This window comes from Monodelphis domestica, chromosome 2, assembly GCF_027887165.1.
Source record: "Monodelphis domestica isolate mMonDom1 chromosome 2, mMonDom1.pri, whole genome shotgun sequence".
In the NCBI taxonomy this organism is placed as follows: Eukaryota; Metazoa; Chordata; class Mammalia; order Didelphimorphia; family Didelphidae; genus Monodelphis; species Monodelphis domestica.
Window position 1 is genome coordinate 141418778 of NC_077228.1, and position 17380 is coordinate 141436157.

The 17380-nt window shown below is 38.9% G+C and overlaps 1 protein-coding gene and 1 long non-coding RNA gene across 3 annotated transcripts in view; one reads left to right on the forward strand and one right to left on the reverse strand.

Moving 5' to 3' along the window:
* The window catches only part of KIF26B (kinesin family member 26B), a 636727-nt gene that overhangs the window by 534301 nt on the left and 85046 nt on the right, over nucleotides 1–17380 (reverse strand). The window lies entirely within an intron of this gene.
* On the forward strand, nucleotides 9114–13108 carry LOC103092142 (uncharacterized). Of its 2 annotated transcripts, XR_461776.2 has the most exons (4): nucleotides 9114–9630; nucleotides 10230–10350; nucleotides 12078–12197; nucleotides 12618–13108. It is a non-coding gene; the product is annotated as an uncharacterized LOC103092142 (long non-coding RNA). The 2 variants fall into 2 exon arrangements; XR_008916237.1 differs by having other exon boundaries at nucleotides 10230–12197.

Here is a 17380-nt window from a genome sequence, read left to right on the forward strand (position 1 = left end):
AAGTCACTTTATCCTGTTGGCCTCAGTTTCTTCATCTGCCAAATGAGCTAGAGAAGGAAATGGCAAACCACCCCAGCATCTTTACTTAAAAAAAAAATTCAAATGGGGTCATTGAAGAATCAAAGAGTTGGACAAGACCAAAATACTCAACAATAGTATCTGTTGTCTCTCCTGCATCCCAGAAAAAAAGTATAAATTTCCTGAAAGTTAAGATAACTTCCTTTGTCTTTGTATCCTCAGTACCTAACAGAATCCCTGGCACATAACATTCAGCCATTTTTCAGTCACATCTCATTCTCTGTGATCCCATTTGAGGTTTTCTTGGCAAAAATACTGGAACAGTTTGCCATTTCCTTTTCCAGCTCATTTTACAGATGAGGAAACTGAAGCAAACAGGCTTAAGTGACTTGCCCAAGGTCACATAGCTATTTTGAACTCAGGACAATGAGTCTTCCTGACTCCAAACTCTGAGTTCTATTTACACTGTGCCACTTAACTACTCTACCTGGCACATAGTAAGTGTTTATCAATCACTGTTTGCTGAATTGAATCAAACAACTGACATCAAAAAATGATGTTCTGATGCAGGTCACTGATGATCACTTTTCAAATGAGTCTCATTGGTGGAATGATATTGAACAGCATACTCCCTTCCCACCCTCCCCCCAAGAGGACAAGATGCGCCACAGGTTTTGTAGGAACAAGTGTCACTCCCTCCCCACTTCCCCTATCCCGTGACCACATCCATCCCTGGTACAAATAGGCAGGTAGAGTCTTCTCCTTCAGCCTGGGACCCTGCACTTTCCTCAGGCCACTCATTTGGGGAAGGAAAATAGAATGTTGCCACTTTCATCCTGGAGGAGGAAAGCCCTGCTTCCTGGTTGCAAAACCCCAACACACCAAGGATGCTGAGAAAAGAATGAAGCTATTTGAATGGGAACAGCCGTTTTTACACTGTTGGTGGTGTGACTAATAGAAGTAATTTGCCTGTTATCCTCCCACCCCTCTGTGTGACTGATGACTGAAACCACTCATAATGGAGGCTCTGGTGAGCCCCAGACATCTGTTGTTCCATCTCATTGCTGAGTGGGCCACAATGATGCGTGGAAGTAGGGGGGAAAGAATGAGCTGGTTTCTGGAGAAGACAGCAGTGGAACAAAGGATCACCTTCTCTCTGTTCTCCACTAAGATCATGTAGGAATTTTTCTCACCCAATGAGCTTATCTTCTGCCTCCACACTTTTTTGACAAACTATTGGTCATGGTGCTCCCCTATCATTGGATCACAGCCCTAGAGGGATAAGATACCTCAGAGACCATTTTACAGATGAGGAAGCTGAGGGTCAGCCTACACAGGGAGGAAGTAGCCTATCATATCAAATCCAAATATCTATTTTCAACTTCAAAGCCCTATTTAAGTTGGATTTTAAGCCCTATTTTAAAGTCATTTAAGTGGCTTAAATCCTTACCTAATGAATGACTCTGGATAAGTCACTTAATCTCTTAGTCTGTTTCCTCATTTGTAAAATGAGAATAATAAAAATACCTTCATGGAAAAATACCTACCAGGATTAGTGTGAATAAAGAACTTTATAAAATGTAAAGTCCTATGGAATAAATAAAGATATTTATACTTTTAATATTTAGTGTGGCCATAAAGAGACTACTGTTCTCTGGGGCAACTAGGTGGCCCAGTGGATGGGGATTCAGGCCTGGAGATGGGAAATCCTGGGATCATATCTGACCTCAGACATTTCCTAGCTGTGTGACCCTGGACAAGTCACTTAACCCCCCTTGCCTAGCCCTTACCACTTTTCTGCCTATTGATTCTAAGATGGAAGGTAAGAGTTTGGAAAAAAAAAGGCTGCTATTGTCCAATGGGGATGTTCAATGGTCACCATTAAATGACTGACCAAAAAGGGTGATTTCAAATACTACCAGTACTGATGGTGGTAGTGAGAATAACAATGAAAGATGGCATTAATAAGAATAATGATGAAGATGAGGTGGAGGCAGATTTTAGGCAAATGACATCTAAGTATAGCTTGAGTAAGACACAAAAAGACACCATAATACAGAGGGTTTTTTTAAGTGTTTGATTTTGATATTTTAAAAATTAAAATAAATACATATACATAGATATAATATTTTTAAATGTTTCACTTTGATCAGAGGATCTTGGTATGAATCCCAATTGTGACATTTGTAACTTGTGTGACTTTGAGAAAACCACTGGGATGGGCCTCAATTTTCACATCTTGAAAAAAATGAAAAAGTGGAACTAGTTAGTCTCTAAGGATCCTTCCAACCACTGATCTATGATCCTATGATCTGGGTTCAAATCCTAGCTCTGCCTACGTGACTTTGGGTAAATAGCCTAACCTGTCTGGTACTTAGTTTTCTCATTGACAAAATAAAAGCATTAGACTAGGTGACTTCTAGAGTCCCTTTCAGCTATAAAGTTATGGTCCTACCCAGAATCTCATTGAGGCAAAAGTGTCATATGGATAGATTAGGGAGGTGAAGAACAGAAACCAAATACCATAACTAGGAGCCAGATTAAGTCTTTGACAGAGAGATACATTCTGTGATACCATTTGAAATATGCCTGAGGGGGGGTGGGTTAACCCTTACCTTTGGTCAGAATCAATACAAAATATCCTTTCCAAGGCAGAAGAGTGATGAGAGCTAGGCAATTGGGGTCAAGGGACTTGCCCAGGAGTCACACAGTAAGGAAGTGTCTGAGGCCAGATCTGAACGTAGGATTTCCCATCTCCAGTCCTGGATCTCTCTCCACTCAGCCACCTATCTATCCCTAATATGTTTGTTTAAAGAGGCATCTCCCAATCTAGATTTCTATTTGCCCATTACTCCTATCTGATTCTCCAAGGGCTCAGAAGCTCTCTTTCTTAGGAGTCCTGTGAGGAGACAGAGATCCATATTCAAAGGAAGGTTGAATGTCAAAACTGAGATGGTCAAAGCCAGATATTAACCATTTTGAAGTCACTTGATTTCACTCTTCTGACTATAATGCAGACTAGGTAAGGATCATTCTAATACCATTTCTTGGAGAAGAGGAGGAGGAGGAGGAAGAGGAAGAGGAAAAAGGAAGAAGAAGAAGAAGAGGAGGAGGAAGAAGATAGGAAGAGGAAGAGAAAGAAGAGGAAGAAGAAGAAGAAGAAGAAGAAGAAGAAGAAGAAGAAGAAGAAGAAGAAGAAGAAGAAGAAGAAGAAGAAGAAGAAGAAGAAGAAGAAGAAGAAGAAGAAGAAGAAGAAGAAGAAGAAGAAGAAGAAGAAGAAGAAGAAGAAGAAGAAGAAGAAGAAGAAGAAGAAGAAGAAGAAGAGGAAGAAGAAGAGGAAGAGGTAGAGGAAGAAGAGGAAGGAGGAGAAGGAAGAGAAGAAGGAGGAAGGAGGAAGAAGGAAGAAGAAAGAAGGAAGAAGGAAGAATCTCAAATATCTTGGAAAATACTCAATGGAAGACTTATTGGAAAACACAGATGCATTTCTTCAGAAAGACTAGATGCTGACAGATTACAATTTACATCAGTAGAGTGACCACTCTCACCACAGAAATCATGGTGATTCAGAGTAACCAATTTCTAATTTGCAAATACTAAGGCAAAACCAGATATAGCTGGGTGGAGAGGAATAGAAAGATCTTAACTGTTATCTTCTCCCAGAAAGCAGCCAATAGCTTCTTAGGATAGGTGTAGACAGTCTACAATGGAGGAGTGCCTCCTGCTTTTAATTCCCTTTAACTAACAAGTGGAGGCCCTCAGTGCTCAAGATCTGCCTCAGCCCTGTTGTGTAATGCTTTGTCTGAAGGTTCACCCTATTTTCTAATCCCACACTCTGAGGGTGGGTAGTAGCAGTCCCAGCCTGTCTTTCCAGCCCTCTCCTCTGAATCTGAATTAAGGGTTTGGTGATCTGACTGACTAGCTGGAAAGGATCTTAGCCAATAAATATTCTGGCCCATTGCCTCTACCCAGGTGAATGTCTTAACTGTTCAAAAGAGATAGCTATCTCTCTTCCTGATATATTTCCAAGATCTAAAATGTAAGGAGAAACAGGAACCCCACAAATCAAATGGGAAACATAATTTTTAAATTTAATATAGTTTAGATAAAGGTGTTTACTAGCAAAGCACAATTTTGAAGCCCAGCTCTATTAGACACTGGGAATACCTAAATAAGAATATAAGAATGAGACAGGAAATCAGATTATAATTCTGAGAGCAATAATTACAGTCAGAATATCACCAGAGTGATTAAGTGAAAGAAAATCTTGATGATGATGGAAAAGGTCTGAGAAAGATAGATAACAAATAAGGAATTTACCGTACTTTTCTGTTCTCTCCAGGAAAAAAAATGCTTAGCTGATACTCTTAGAGGATTTTTCCCAAAGGAAATACATTTACAATTTTATCACTGACATTAGTGGAAAGAAAAGATTTAACTTATAACTGGAATCTTTTATATATATAACTGGAATCTTATAACTTATAATCCTTTTTTATCATGGGCCCCTTTTTTAGGTAATATAGTGAAATCTATGGACCTTTTCTCAGAATAATATTTTTAAATGCAAAACAAAAAGTTCATAGGATTAAAAGGAAACCAGTTATATTAAAATAGTTACTAAAATGTTACAAAAAACAAGTTCAAGGCTCTCAGATTAACAAAATCTCTGATTTATAACTAAATATTAGAACTTGTCATTCAGTCATTTTAGTCATGTCTGACTCTTCATGACCCCATTTGAGGTTTTCTTGCTAAAGATAGTGAAGTGGTTTGCCATTTCCTTCTCCAGCTCATTTTACAAATGAGGAACTGAGATAAATGGGGTTAAGTGTCTTGCCCAGGGTCACATAGCTAATGTGCATCTGAGGCCAGATTTGAACTCAGGAAGATAAGTCTTCCCAGCATTCTATCCACTACTCTACTCAACTGCCCTAGGAAAAAAATGGAAGGTATTTGCTAAATAAAAGCTCTCTAGTTTTCTAAATCAGATGACATCAGGCTCATGGCTATATAATACCCAGGTGAAAGAAGACTATTTCGTTTAGAGGATTCACAAAATATCAATCCAGCTAGAAAAAGAGATACTTTGGAATCACAATGAATTTGTGTGATTGCCCTTCTCCTGGCACTCTACTGACCTGACACGTATTAGATGACCCCTTTTTGTGTTCTCCTGGAAGTCTCACGCAGAGGTCCATCCATCTGATGTTTTGGGGGGCCTTCCTCTAATTCCCCCAGACACCATGTCAGTATCAATGAAATATGTAATCTCTCCACTAATTATTCCTCAACCTTACCTGCCTACTTTCTTTTCTGGACATACATACATTTATTTCTCTGATGATATCTTTTCCACCAGTTTTCCTAGGCAATTCTTCCATGACAATTTAATGTGGCATTATTCTTAGGAAGGGAAAATAGGAGTGAAAATCTTGGCCAAATGCAACATAAATTGAGAAATGCCCCCCAAATACCCCCACTTCAAAATTTTATGTTATTCTCCCAGCTCAAAACCTTTTCCTCTTCCCTTCCCATTGCCTAGACCATAGGATAAACCATAAAAACTTCTAGTTGTCATTTTTTTAAACAACTTGCTTTCTGTCTTAGAATCAGTACTTAGTATCTACCTATTTTAAGGCAGATGAATGGCTGGGGCTAGTCAATTGGGGTTAACTAATTTGCTCAAGGTCACATAGCTAGGAAATGTCTGAGGTAAAATTTGAACTCATGACACCATGGCCTGGCATGCTATCTACTGTGCTACCTGGCTGCCCTTTCAGATTGTCGTTTGAGACCATCCACAACCTCAACCCAGCCTTTCCAGGCTGATCTCATACTTATTGCCCTTAGCACACCTTACATTCTCATAAAACTGTCTCACTGTTACCCAGTCTCATTTGAAGGAAACTGAGTTCTTTAGGCTCGTATATACTGAAAAATTTTGGGAAGTGGAGGAGAGACCAAAGGAAGAAGGAAAGCAAGAAAATCAGCAAGAAAAGGACCATTATCCAATATTGGAATTAGATAATCTTTAAAGGTTTGGCAGAATTCATTTGTAAATCCATGATAATTTTTCTTAAGAAGTTCATTTATGACCTACTCAATTTCTTTTTTCTAAAATAGATTTATTTAGATATTCTGTTTCCTTCTCTATTAATCTAAGCAGTTCGTTTTTTTTAAGTATTCTTCCATTTCACTCAATTCATTACATTTTTTGGCATATAATTAAGCAAAATAACCCCTAATAATCGCTTTGATTCTATCTTCATTAGTGGTAAATTTGCAACTTTCATTTTTAATGCTAGTGATTTAGTTTTCTTTTCTCTCTTTTATTTATTTTATGAAAATCCTGACCTTCCATCTTGGAATCAATACTGTCTATCGGTTCCAAGGCAGAAGAGTGATAAGGGCTAGGCATTGGGGGTTAAGTTACTTGCCCAGGGTCACTCAGTTGGGAAGTGTCTGAGGCCAGATTTGAACCTAGAACCTCCCATCTCTAGGCCTCGCTCTCAATCCACTGAGATACCCAGATGCCCTCTCTTTTTTATTTTTTAGGGGCACTATATAAATGTTTATTATTACTATGTAATTATAGAAACCAGCTGCCCTCTCTTTTAAGAAAAATCACATTAACCAATAGTTTATTTTGTTGGGGGTGGTTCATAAAACCAACTTAGTTTTAGTTATTAATTCAATAGTTTTCTTACATTCATTTTTTATAATCTCATCTTTAGGATTTCCAATTTGGTATTAACTGGGTGATGAGAAAACAATTAGGCAGAGAGGAAAGAGATCCTACATCCCTTTGGCTATTGCTAGACTGGTCAGACACCCTTCCTAGGACTAGTTTTTTAAATACTTTAGCAGTTATTTAAGGTCAGATCATCAAACAGGAATATTCATATTCTTTCCAAAATGCACAGTTTTCCTTGCCCAGGTTAACCACTTTCTAAAGAAGATAAGTTAGAACACAAGAGTGGTTTTGTTTGTTCATTAAAACCAAAGTTTAAAAAAAAGCTGATAACTTCCATAGAACTTTACAACCCTGAGGTTTACAATCCACCTGGGGACACAAGCTATCAGGGTCACAATTTACTAAGGGAAGGCATCACTAAACCTGTGAAACATACCTTGCCATAGCTGAATGATTGTTAGCACCCATTACATGCACAAGAGCTTCCAGGGTGCTGAAGGGGCACTTCTCCTATCCCTAAAATACTACCCGAGCAGCCTCAATGAGCCAGCCCTGCCTGAAAACTGGCAGCAGGGGCAAACATGCTAGCAAAAATTCATGAGGAGAGAATGAATGCTCAGTCTAACAGGATCTACAAGAGATGATAGCCAAAGGATGTGTCTGCTAGGTGCACTGGGGATGAAAATCTCTGGCACGACAAGTGCCTCTGTCTCCATTAGTGCCAAGACAGAGGGGAAGAAGATAACCATTGCTAATTTTTTTAAAAGATAAAAACAGATAAACAAATATAAATTACCGCATTCCTTGGGAGTTCCAAACCTCATTTCAAAGCAGTTCTTAAGCTTTTTCTATTATGGACCCCTTTGGAAGACTAACAAAGCATATGGGACCTCTTAAGGCAGATAAGTGGTACAGTGAGTAGAACACCCAAACCTGGAGTAAGGAAGACCTGAGTTCAAATCCCTTAGACATTTACTAGCTGTGTGACCCTGGGCAACTCACTTAACCACTGCCTCAGTTTCTTCAACTATAAAATGGGGACATAAGCAGCATCAATTTGGGATTTCCAATTTGTTATTCACTGGGTGGTCAGAAAATAATTAGACTGAGAGAAAAAGGCTCTATATTCCTTTGAATATTACTAGACTTGTCAGACACCCTTTCTGGGACTCAGTTTTTAAATACTCTAGCAATCATTTGAGGTCAGATCTCCAAACAAGAATATTCACATTCTTTCCAAGATTCACATTTTTCTTTGCCCAGGTTAACCACTTTCCATAGAAGATAAGTTATAACAGAAAAGAATAATTTTTGTTGTGAGGAACAAATGAGATAAAATCTGTAAGGTGTTTATTGGGGTGACTCAGTAGATAGTCAGAACTAGAGATGGAAGGTCCTGAGTTCAAATATGACCTCAGACACTTTGCAGCTATGCGACCTTGGACAAGTTACTTAACCCCAATTATGTAGCCCTTAATCCTCTTCTGCCTTGGAACTGATACTTAATATCAATTTTTTTAAACCCTTACCTTCTGTCTTAGAATCAATACTAATCAATTACTAACCTGATACCTGGCAGGCATTAAATAAATGCTTTTGGATTGAATTGAATTGAAATATATTTATTTCTAACCATTCACACATTTAAGTTTACACGTTTAAGTTTTAAATATTTTCCCTCTGCCTAAATAGCACACAATCCCTGCAAATAATACATGCCAAGACCAGGTCTTGTACCCAGCAAGGGAATCAACTACAATCCTAACATGGACACAAAAAGATCTCAAATGACAAAACAAAATCAACCAACTTTGCCACAACTTTTCAATATAATCTATGAGGACAGAGCGCTGGGGTCCTTGAATCTGGAGTCAAGGATGCTCAAGACTTGTCCAGCTTCACTATGTATCACCTGGCTGAGCTGGAGCATTGCTCATCTGTAAAATGAAGGCAAAGGAATGACAGTTTCCCAGTGATGCTTTAGCTTTTCTCTTAGCAGAAAGGTGGTACGAGCAGAAGGTTAGCTTTGATTTGGCCTCAGACACTCCTACCTGTCTCAAACTGGGCAAGTCATTTAACTTATTCATTCAAAACGCTTTGCCATCCTCAAAACTAAATAAGCTGTATAAATAAGTGCTTATGCTATGAGTTAGCAAATTTCCCAGAAGCCATAGACACTGTTCACCGCTTAGCTAAAACCTGATTGACCTACAACGTTTTTGTTTGTTTGTTTGTTTGTTTTTTCAGTATCCACCTGTTGTATTAAAAGAAGCAGAGCAGGAGTCCTCAGCTCTGTCTTTGAAATGATGCCAGTAAATGGAGGGAAGAATGCAGAAGCAGCATGAGTTTCAGCTGACCCCGCTCCCTTATTAAACCAGAGAGGTCAATGAAACCTCTTCAAATAGACTTTGGCTTCCGAAAAGAAGACGAAGGCTACGGGGACCTCCTACCGGCTCCGCCTGTGTTCAGGATGTCTAACAGATTGGCTAACAAGCCCACAGCTGTTGGTGGAGCACGCGGTGGTGTAATACAACAGGCTTTTTATTCTGTGGAAAATACTTAAGAGCATCTCCGTGTTTCAGGGAGAAGCTGAGGACGTCCCACCCCCGCCGCTGCGTCACACTAGTCAAAAGCTTTCCGTCAAAGGAAGGGAGCCCGCTCGCTCTAGGTAAATCAGGGCCCTGTTCCCTGCTTCTCTAGCGGAAGGACTCTCCTGCCCGCCAACGCCGTCTTACTTACCCCAAAGCTGACAAAATCCCCAGAGCTATTGCTGCTTCCCCAGCAAGTCCCTCCCTACCTTGTGGACTTGGCAAACAGATGGGAACCCACTTCCCAGCTCCCCAGCCCAGAGGAGTAACGGAAGGGAGACTGTAGGTGCATCCCACCTGGGACAGAACACCGAGATAACAGGAAGATTGGTAAGAACTTCTTTTGCAAAGCAAAGCTGTTCATTGCATCTGCCACAGGCACATTTGGCATTGATCCTCTGTTAAAGCTAGAGTCACAGTACTATGGAATCATAGATTGAGAGGTGGAAAGGGCTTTAGACAAAAGAATTCCATAGATTTCTAGCTGGAGGGGGATTTCAAAGACTTAACTGGTCCATTCCTTTCATTTTACAAAAAAAAAAGGAAACTGAGTCCTAGAAAGGCTAAGTGTCTTATCCTCAGCACCTCTCTTGACACATAGTAGGTGTTTTAACAAATGTTTATTTTGAATGATCACTCTATTGCAAATATTAACGATATGAAAAATAGATTCTGAACAACGATGCATGTAAAACCGAGTGGAATTTCTCGTCAGCTCCAGAAGGGGGAAAGAACATGAATCGTGTAACCATGGGAAAATATCCTAAATTAATTAATCAATAAACACTAAATTAAAAAAAACAAATGTTTATTGATGAAGTGATTGTCCAAGGCCATGGAGGAAGTGATAGAGATGGCATTTGAACTCATGTTCTTTTAACACCAAACCCTGTACTCTCTGCTAAACAATGTCTGCCTTCATTTTACAGATAGGGAAACCAAATCCCAAAGGAATAAAGCAAGTTTCTCACCTACTTAATGACAAATCTGGATCATAAACTGAAGTCTCCAAACTGCCAACTCACTACACCATTTTGGCTTTTGTTTGGGGTGCGTATGTCTACGTGTTTGCTTCTGTGGGCAGCCCAGTGCATTGCTCACTATGTCTTATTAGACAATATAAAAATTTTAAAAACAACATAAAAGTTTAAGGCCTAAAAGGGCAATTAATACAATCCTCTAGGCTTAGAGTATCTGGGGCCAAGAGTCAACATCTCTCTTCCGCTCCTGAAGAGTCCTATGGAAGAAGATTTCACAATCTCTGTAAGAAGCTAGTTTGGGTCTTTCACAATCTCTTACAGTTAGATCACAGGATCACAGATTTGGAACTAGGAGAGACCTAGAGGTCATCAAATCCAGCCCCTCATTTTACAAATGAAGGACAGAGGTTAATGAGTAGGAAACTTATTCTCTCTCATTATAATTGAATCCTTTTTTGTCTTGCTGGAGATTTCAATCAACAAGGAAAGACAGGAGTAACTGGGTAGCAAATGGATAGAGTTCCAAGTCTGGAGTGGGGAGAACCTGGATTCAAATCTGGCCTCGGACCCTTCCTAGCTGTGCCACCCTGGGCAAGTCATTTGGCCACCATTGCCTGGCACTGGCAGCTCTTCTGTCTTAGAATTGATACGAAGATGGAAGGTAAGAGTTTTTAAATAGGGGCATGGAAAGACAGCTCAGTGCCGTAGAGAGAGCATGGACCAGACACGGTACGTATGCTGGAGTCATCTTAGCTTCTTATGCCATTGTGCTTCCTCATCTCCAGGCTCCTTGGCTTCCTTCCAGTTCCAGCTAAAAATCTCCCCTTCTCCCCCTTGGCTCTTCACTCTGAGACTAACCCCAATTTATCTGGTATTTTTCTTGTTGGTACAGTTATTTGCATGATGTTTCCCCTTCTCCCCCCACCCCCCTTAGACTGTGAGAGCAGGGAGTATTTTTTTGCCTTCCCTTACATCTCTAGCATTTAGCACAGTGCCTGGGATATAACAGTTGATTAATAAATACTTGTTGACTGACTGATAAAACTTCTCAATTAGGACATTGATTTAGAGCTGAAAGGGACCTTGGAGGTCTTATGGAGTCCTAACCCTCCCATATGCTTGTTCTCTTTTTTTTTTTAACTTTTACCTTGTCTTAGAATCAATACTAAATATCAATTCTAAGGCAGAAGAGTGGTAAGGGCCAGGCAATGGGAGTTAAGTGACTTGCCCAGGGTCACACAGCTAAAAAGTTCTGAAGCCAGATTTGAACCTAGGTTCTCCAAACTCCAAGTCTGATGCTTTATCCACTGAGTCACCTAGCTGCCCCTTCACAGGATTATCCTGAGGGCTCAAAAATTGACAGCAGAAAAAGCATCTTCTCAGGGCATGTGATAAAAATGACCCTAAACCTCCCTCATTGATGGGATACATTACCTTAAACTCCTAACGTAGAATAAGCTCAGATCTTACTCTTCGCCACAATCTAATCAAAAGGAATTTCCTTATAATGGCAACTAACTACAAGAATCTGACAAATGCTACCCACCCATCCAGGGCCAGGGTTCATTTGTCTTTGTGTCTAAAAGGGCTGTCGGTCCTTGATGGAGGCTGAAAAATCTAAGTTCACTTGCTGTCGAACTGCCTGGAATATACACAGATAGTATGATCAGTGAGATTTCCTAGAATTGACTGACAACTTCAAACCATGAATGAGATTTCACCATTGGGGGGGGGAGGGGGAATCCCCATTGAAGGAGCACAATCCTAGCTCTTCAACCAATTGCCAACTTCCTGCAGCTTCCAAAATTTGTACTGGGAAGAGCTACGTAGAACAGTGAATAAAGCACACCAGGCCTGGAGTTAAGAGATCTTGGATTTAAATTCAACCTCAGACACTTCCTACTTGTATGACCCTGGGTAAGTCACTTAACCCCGATTTCCCAGCCCTTACCACTCTTCTGTCTTAGAATTAATACTAAGACAGAAGTAAGGATTTAAATAAATACATATGTATATGTATTTATATATACATGTAAGAATTTAAATATACATATATATTTTAATATATTTAATTTTATGACATTTTAATTTATATGTTTATAATATTTATCCATTTAATTTAGGTATTTATTAATTTTATTTAAATTTATTTAAATATAAATGTATTAAAATGTATATTTATTGAATATCTATTATATATGATTATATAATTATAGATTATATTAATAATATATAAATATAATTTAATATATTAAATGTTTCATATATGCATATATACACACACAGTGACCACATTAATAGTTGTTTTGTTTTGACATGCAACACATGACTGGCTAGAAGTGCTTCCAAGGAAACGTGCCCCATGACTTTAGAGAGGACCACATTTCCAGTCCCAGACACAAGACTGATAAAGGGAGCGTACAGTTGGCGTGGTGCAATCTGAGAAGGACTGCTAAGCTGCAGAGCCAGAGTTCACTTCCTTGGTTTCCATTCCCTCTCTCTTGCTGTCTGGGGAGAGTGGGACAGAATAGCTGAGGAGGAGTCAGCCTCCATTCCCCACCTCTCCACCCAGCCAGGATTCCAAAAGGGATGACCAGCCCTGGGAGGGTTCTGTGCTATAGATGTCTTCAGCTGAGGGTGAGCCAGCCAGGCTGTCCCCGAGGATTACTGGGCAACCCTGGCTCTATTTTTCAAATACAACAGGTTCACTGAAACTCAAGAGAAAATTTGCCAAGTGTCTGTTCTCTTCATCTTGAACCCCTTGTGTATTTTAAGGGAAACTAACCCATCTGGTTTGGATTTCAGTAACAAATAAATCAGCATAATGTTTGCTTAGCGAGAGCTGTTTTATATCCTCTCTGTTTATGAGCCTTTTTATCTCGTCTTTAAAAAAATAATAATAAAAGCTAGTTGTGTTCTGCCAAGGGTAAATTAACTTAAACAGAATCCTTCCTTCCCTGCACAGAGCTCCTGGGGGCTCTGAGTTTAGACAAGTTGTGTTCCTTAGTTCTATTAGTTCTTTGGATCGATAGAGTTAGGAATCATCAAGTAAGTCCGTAAGACCACAAGAAAATAACTGCTTAGCTACACCCAGGAATTTAGTGCCAAGGTAACTACAAAGCCAAACAAAAAACTAGTTTAGTTAGTAGCCATCCTGAGTCAGACTAACTCCTAGACTCCTTCCAGCGATCTAATTAGTCATTAGAGGTGTATTCTGTTTGCTGCCTTGACTCTAAAGTTTTTGATGAAAGCCCATTTCCCTTCAGATAGCATGGAACCATGGGAGGATGGGAATTAGTGGATTCAGAGACAAGCCTAGAGACAAGAAGCCCTGGGTTCAAAATTGACCTCAGATACTGCCTAGCTGTGTGACCCTGGCCAAGTCATTTACCCCCCTTCCCCCACTTCCCACTCTTCTGCCTGAGAACTGATACTTAGTGCAATTATTCTAAGACAAAAGATAAGAGGTTTTTTTTTTTAAATGAATAGCCCATCCCTGTCACCCTCATTCATCACCAAAGATACAACAGTTTATAGCTATACCAGTGCTTAGCACACAGCAGGTATTTAATAAGTCGAGTCTAGGAGTTAGTCTAACTCAGGATGACTATCCTAAGCTGTGTAAGATCATCTTCTGAAAGCTTGCCATGTGACTTCACATCCTCAATTGGTTTTAATGAACAAGAACTACCTAAAAACATTAAAATTATTCTTCTGTTAATAAATGAGATGACATCTGTAATTTCTTTGCAAACTTCAACATTTAATAGATATATGAACTATTTTTATTATAGAACAATCATTCTTCTCATTCTCTTCAATGGGGTTCAGTTCGAAAGTTTTGGGACAAATCACTATCCTGCTATTATTCTTTAAATTAAATTTTTTTTAATGAACATAAAGCTATTTTCCCTCTCTCACTCCACTGGAAAAAAATCCCTCTAAGAACATGTAAAATCAAGTAAAATAAATTCTTTGGTTGTTCATGTTCCAAAAAAAAGTCTCATTCTGCACCCTGAGTCCATCACTTCTCTATTAGAAAGTAGATAGTATTTTTCAGCATTGGTCTCCTGGAATTATGGATGGTCATTGTACTGATCAGAGGTCTTACAGTTCTCAAAGTTTCTTTTGCAGTGTTGTTATTGTATAGATTGTTTGGCTCATTTTAGTCTTCATCAGGCTATACTTTATTATTTTGTAATGAATATTCTATAAATATTACATAGGTAAATAAGATAATTGCTTTATGCTGGTTGAACTCTGGAAGCTGAAATCTTTATTGTAATTGCTTGATTAATTTTCCTCTCCCCATGGTCCCATGCTTTCTGAGAGGGAGTGGGTTTCCATTAGAAGCTTAGAGTAAAGGTAACAAACAGGATGCACTTCTAGGGACTCTCTTTGATCACTAGAAGGAGTCTAGGAGTTAGGAAGAAGGTAGCCCTGGACTGTGTAAGGTCATCTTCTATAGGCCACCTGAAAGCATCCTCAGTGCACTCCAGCAGGATGATGGAGCTGACACGTACTTCCTCCTGTTCCCACATGATTTTGATTTCTTCTGCTATATTCTGAAAGTTTTTTGTTCTACACAGCTGGAAGACTGAATATTTTAGATGGTAATATCTATTCAAAATGTTATTCTTGGGTTTTTAAAGAAAGTTACATCTGGGTAATTGTAGGCAGCAGTTTGGTCTGTGATAATATCTACAGTTTTTTGGTTTAATTCTCAGGATATCTTTAGTTCTCTACTGATTCCATGAGGACTTGTCTATATATCTATGAAAGATGTCAAACTTTTGGTCCCCAGTTCCTGTTAGCATTCAATAAATGCTAAAATTTTTAAGGAGGGATGTTGCACAATTTCTAATATTTGATTGCATACTCTGCACAGATCACAAAAGTCCAATTTCCTTAAGAATAGACTCTTCTGTAATTTCTGGTGGTGAGGACTTGATCTTGGATTGCTACCATAAACTCCCCTGTTTCCATAAATAAATCTACATGGCTATTTTCATTCTTCTTTGCCACCATATTATTGGATGAATTCATACAGATGTTGCCCATGGAAGGGCTTTTTAATTCTGTTCTTTGATCTTAGCTATTTTATAAACTCCATACCATGGTAAAATACAGTCAGGTGGCAGAGTGGATAGAGTACCAGGCTGGAATCAGGAAGATCCATCTTTCTGAGTTCAAACTGGTCTTCAGATACTTACTAGCTGTGTGTGACCCTGGGCAATTCACTTAATGCTGATTGCCTCAGTTTCCTCATTTGTAAAATAAGATAGAGAAATAAAATAGTAAACACTCTGGTATCTTTGCCAAGAAAACTCCAAATGGGATCATACATGACTGAAACAACTGGACAATGACAAATACAGAGATAAACAGCTTTCAATTACATTTGATGAAGCCAATGGTGTGTATCTATTGTCAATCTTTACTTAAGTTTTGTTAAAGTGACCCCTAATTTTTTCCATTAGTATTTCTATAAGTTTTGACTTCATGATCTTGTGCTCTGAAGACATTCTTCCTCCTTTTTCATAAGGAAGCATTAATCTTTTATGTTATCTTTTATATAATCTTTTATAGATGGCATAGAGTGATGGGCCAAGTATCACATTAATATTCTTAGAATTTCTGTGAGGATACTTTCCAAATCTTGTTATGGTCTATTTTATAGTTCTCAAAATGGACATTAAGACTGGTTTTGTGTAGGTGCTAATTGCTTTAAATGTCTATTATTATTAATTGCCTTATTAACTAACTATGCAATAAAGTGCCAGATCTCATCACGGTTGACAGTTTGAATTTGCTGAGCCTTCAGTAGGTGTATGATATCACAAGAGAAAAGGAAGAATATGGAAATCAAATAGACTCTATCTTTAAGAAGTTTGTTATCTTCAGGGTAGTCATGACAGATGAAAATTAAGTTAAAACATACATAAAACATACACCCGAGTTGGGCTGGTGAGGTAAGACTAAAAATACTTCGGAAGTTCTTTGAGATGAACTGTTGGTATTAGATATATGTAAAAGTTCACAGCAAGATCTGTTCTAGAACTTGTTGAAAAAGTGGATGCTGAGTTGTGAATTCTCAAGAATTAGAAAAATAAAATCGCTTAAGTTCATGAGTGATTTAACTAGCTTGATTTGAAAGTAGCCCAAAAGCAGGTGGGTTGCTCAGTGGATTGAGAGTCGGGCCCAGAAATGGGAGATCCTGGGTTCAAATGTGACCTCAGACACTTCCCAGCTGTGTGACCCTGGGCAAGCCACTTGACCCCCATTGCCTAGCCCTTACCACTCTCCTGCCTTGGAACCAATACATAGTAAGGGTTTTAACAAATTAAAATAAAAAAATTAAATAGCCCAAGAGGTTTACTAGAAAGAAAAAATTTTGAAGAGTAGAGTTAGAGGTACTCTGAAATCCCTTCTTACACTAGATCTATAATGCTTCCTGACTCCAAGATCATCCTTCAATCCATTATACTACACTATATGGGTTCTGAGCAGCTAGGGGGCACAGTAGAGTGTCAGATCTGGGATCAGGAAGAATCCACTCCCTGCGTACATACAAATCTGGCCTCAGACACTTACAAGCTGTGCAACTCTTGGTGACTTTCAACCCTGTTTGTCTCAGTTTCCTCATCTGTAAAATGAGCTAGAGAAGGAAATGGCAAACCACTCCAGTATCTTGGCCAAGAAAACCCCCAAATGGGGTCATGAAGAGTGAAACACAGCTAAAACAAATGAATGACAACAATAATATAATTTCCATACCATTCATTGTTCTATATGGCTTCTCTTATCACAATTACAATACTTAAAAGTCTATGATTCTTGATATTTTATCTTCTAAGACCTTCAGCAATCATAGATGATTTCTTTTGACCCGACTTTCCCAAATAGGCTCCTGCTAGGTAATGCCACAATGACTGAAGTTCCTCACTAAGAAGAAGGTTCTTAAAGAAGAAAGTGACAAAATAAAAGGTATGCTGAGCTTTTGTCCTACTGTTGAGGGTAAGTTTTTTTTGTATTGGTTCACCTCCCACTAATCACTAGGTTACCTATGTCACTGTTCCTAGAATTTAAAGTGCTAAATA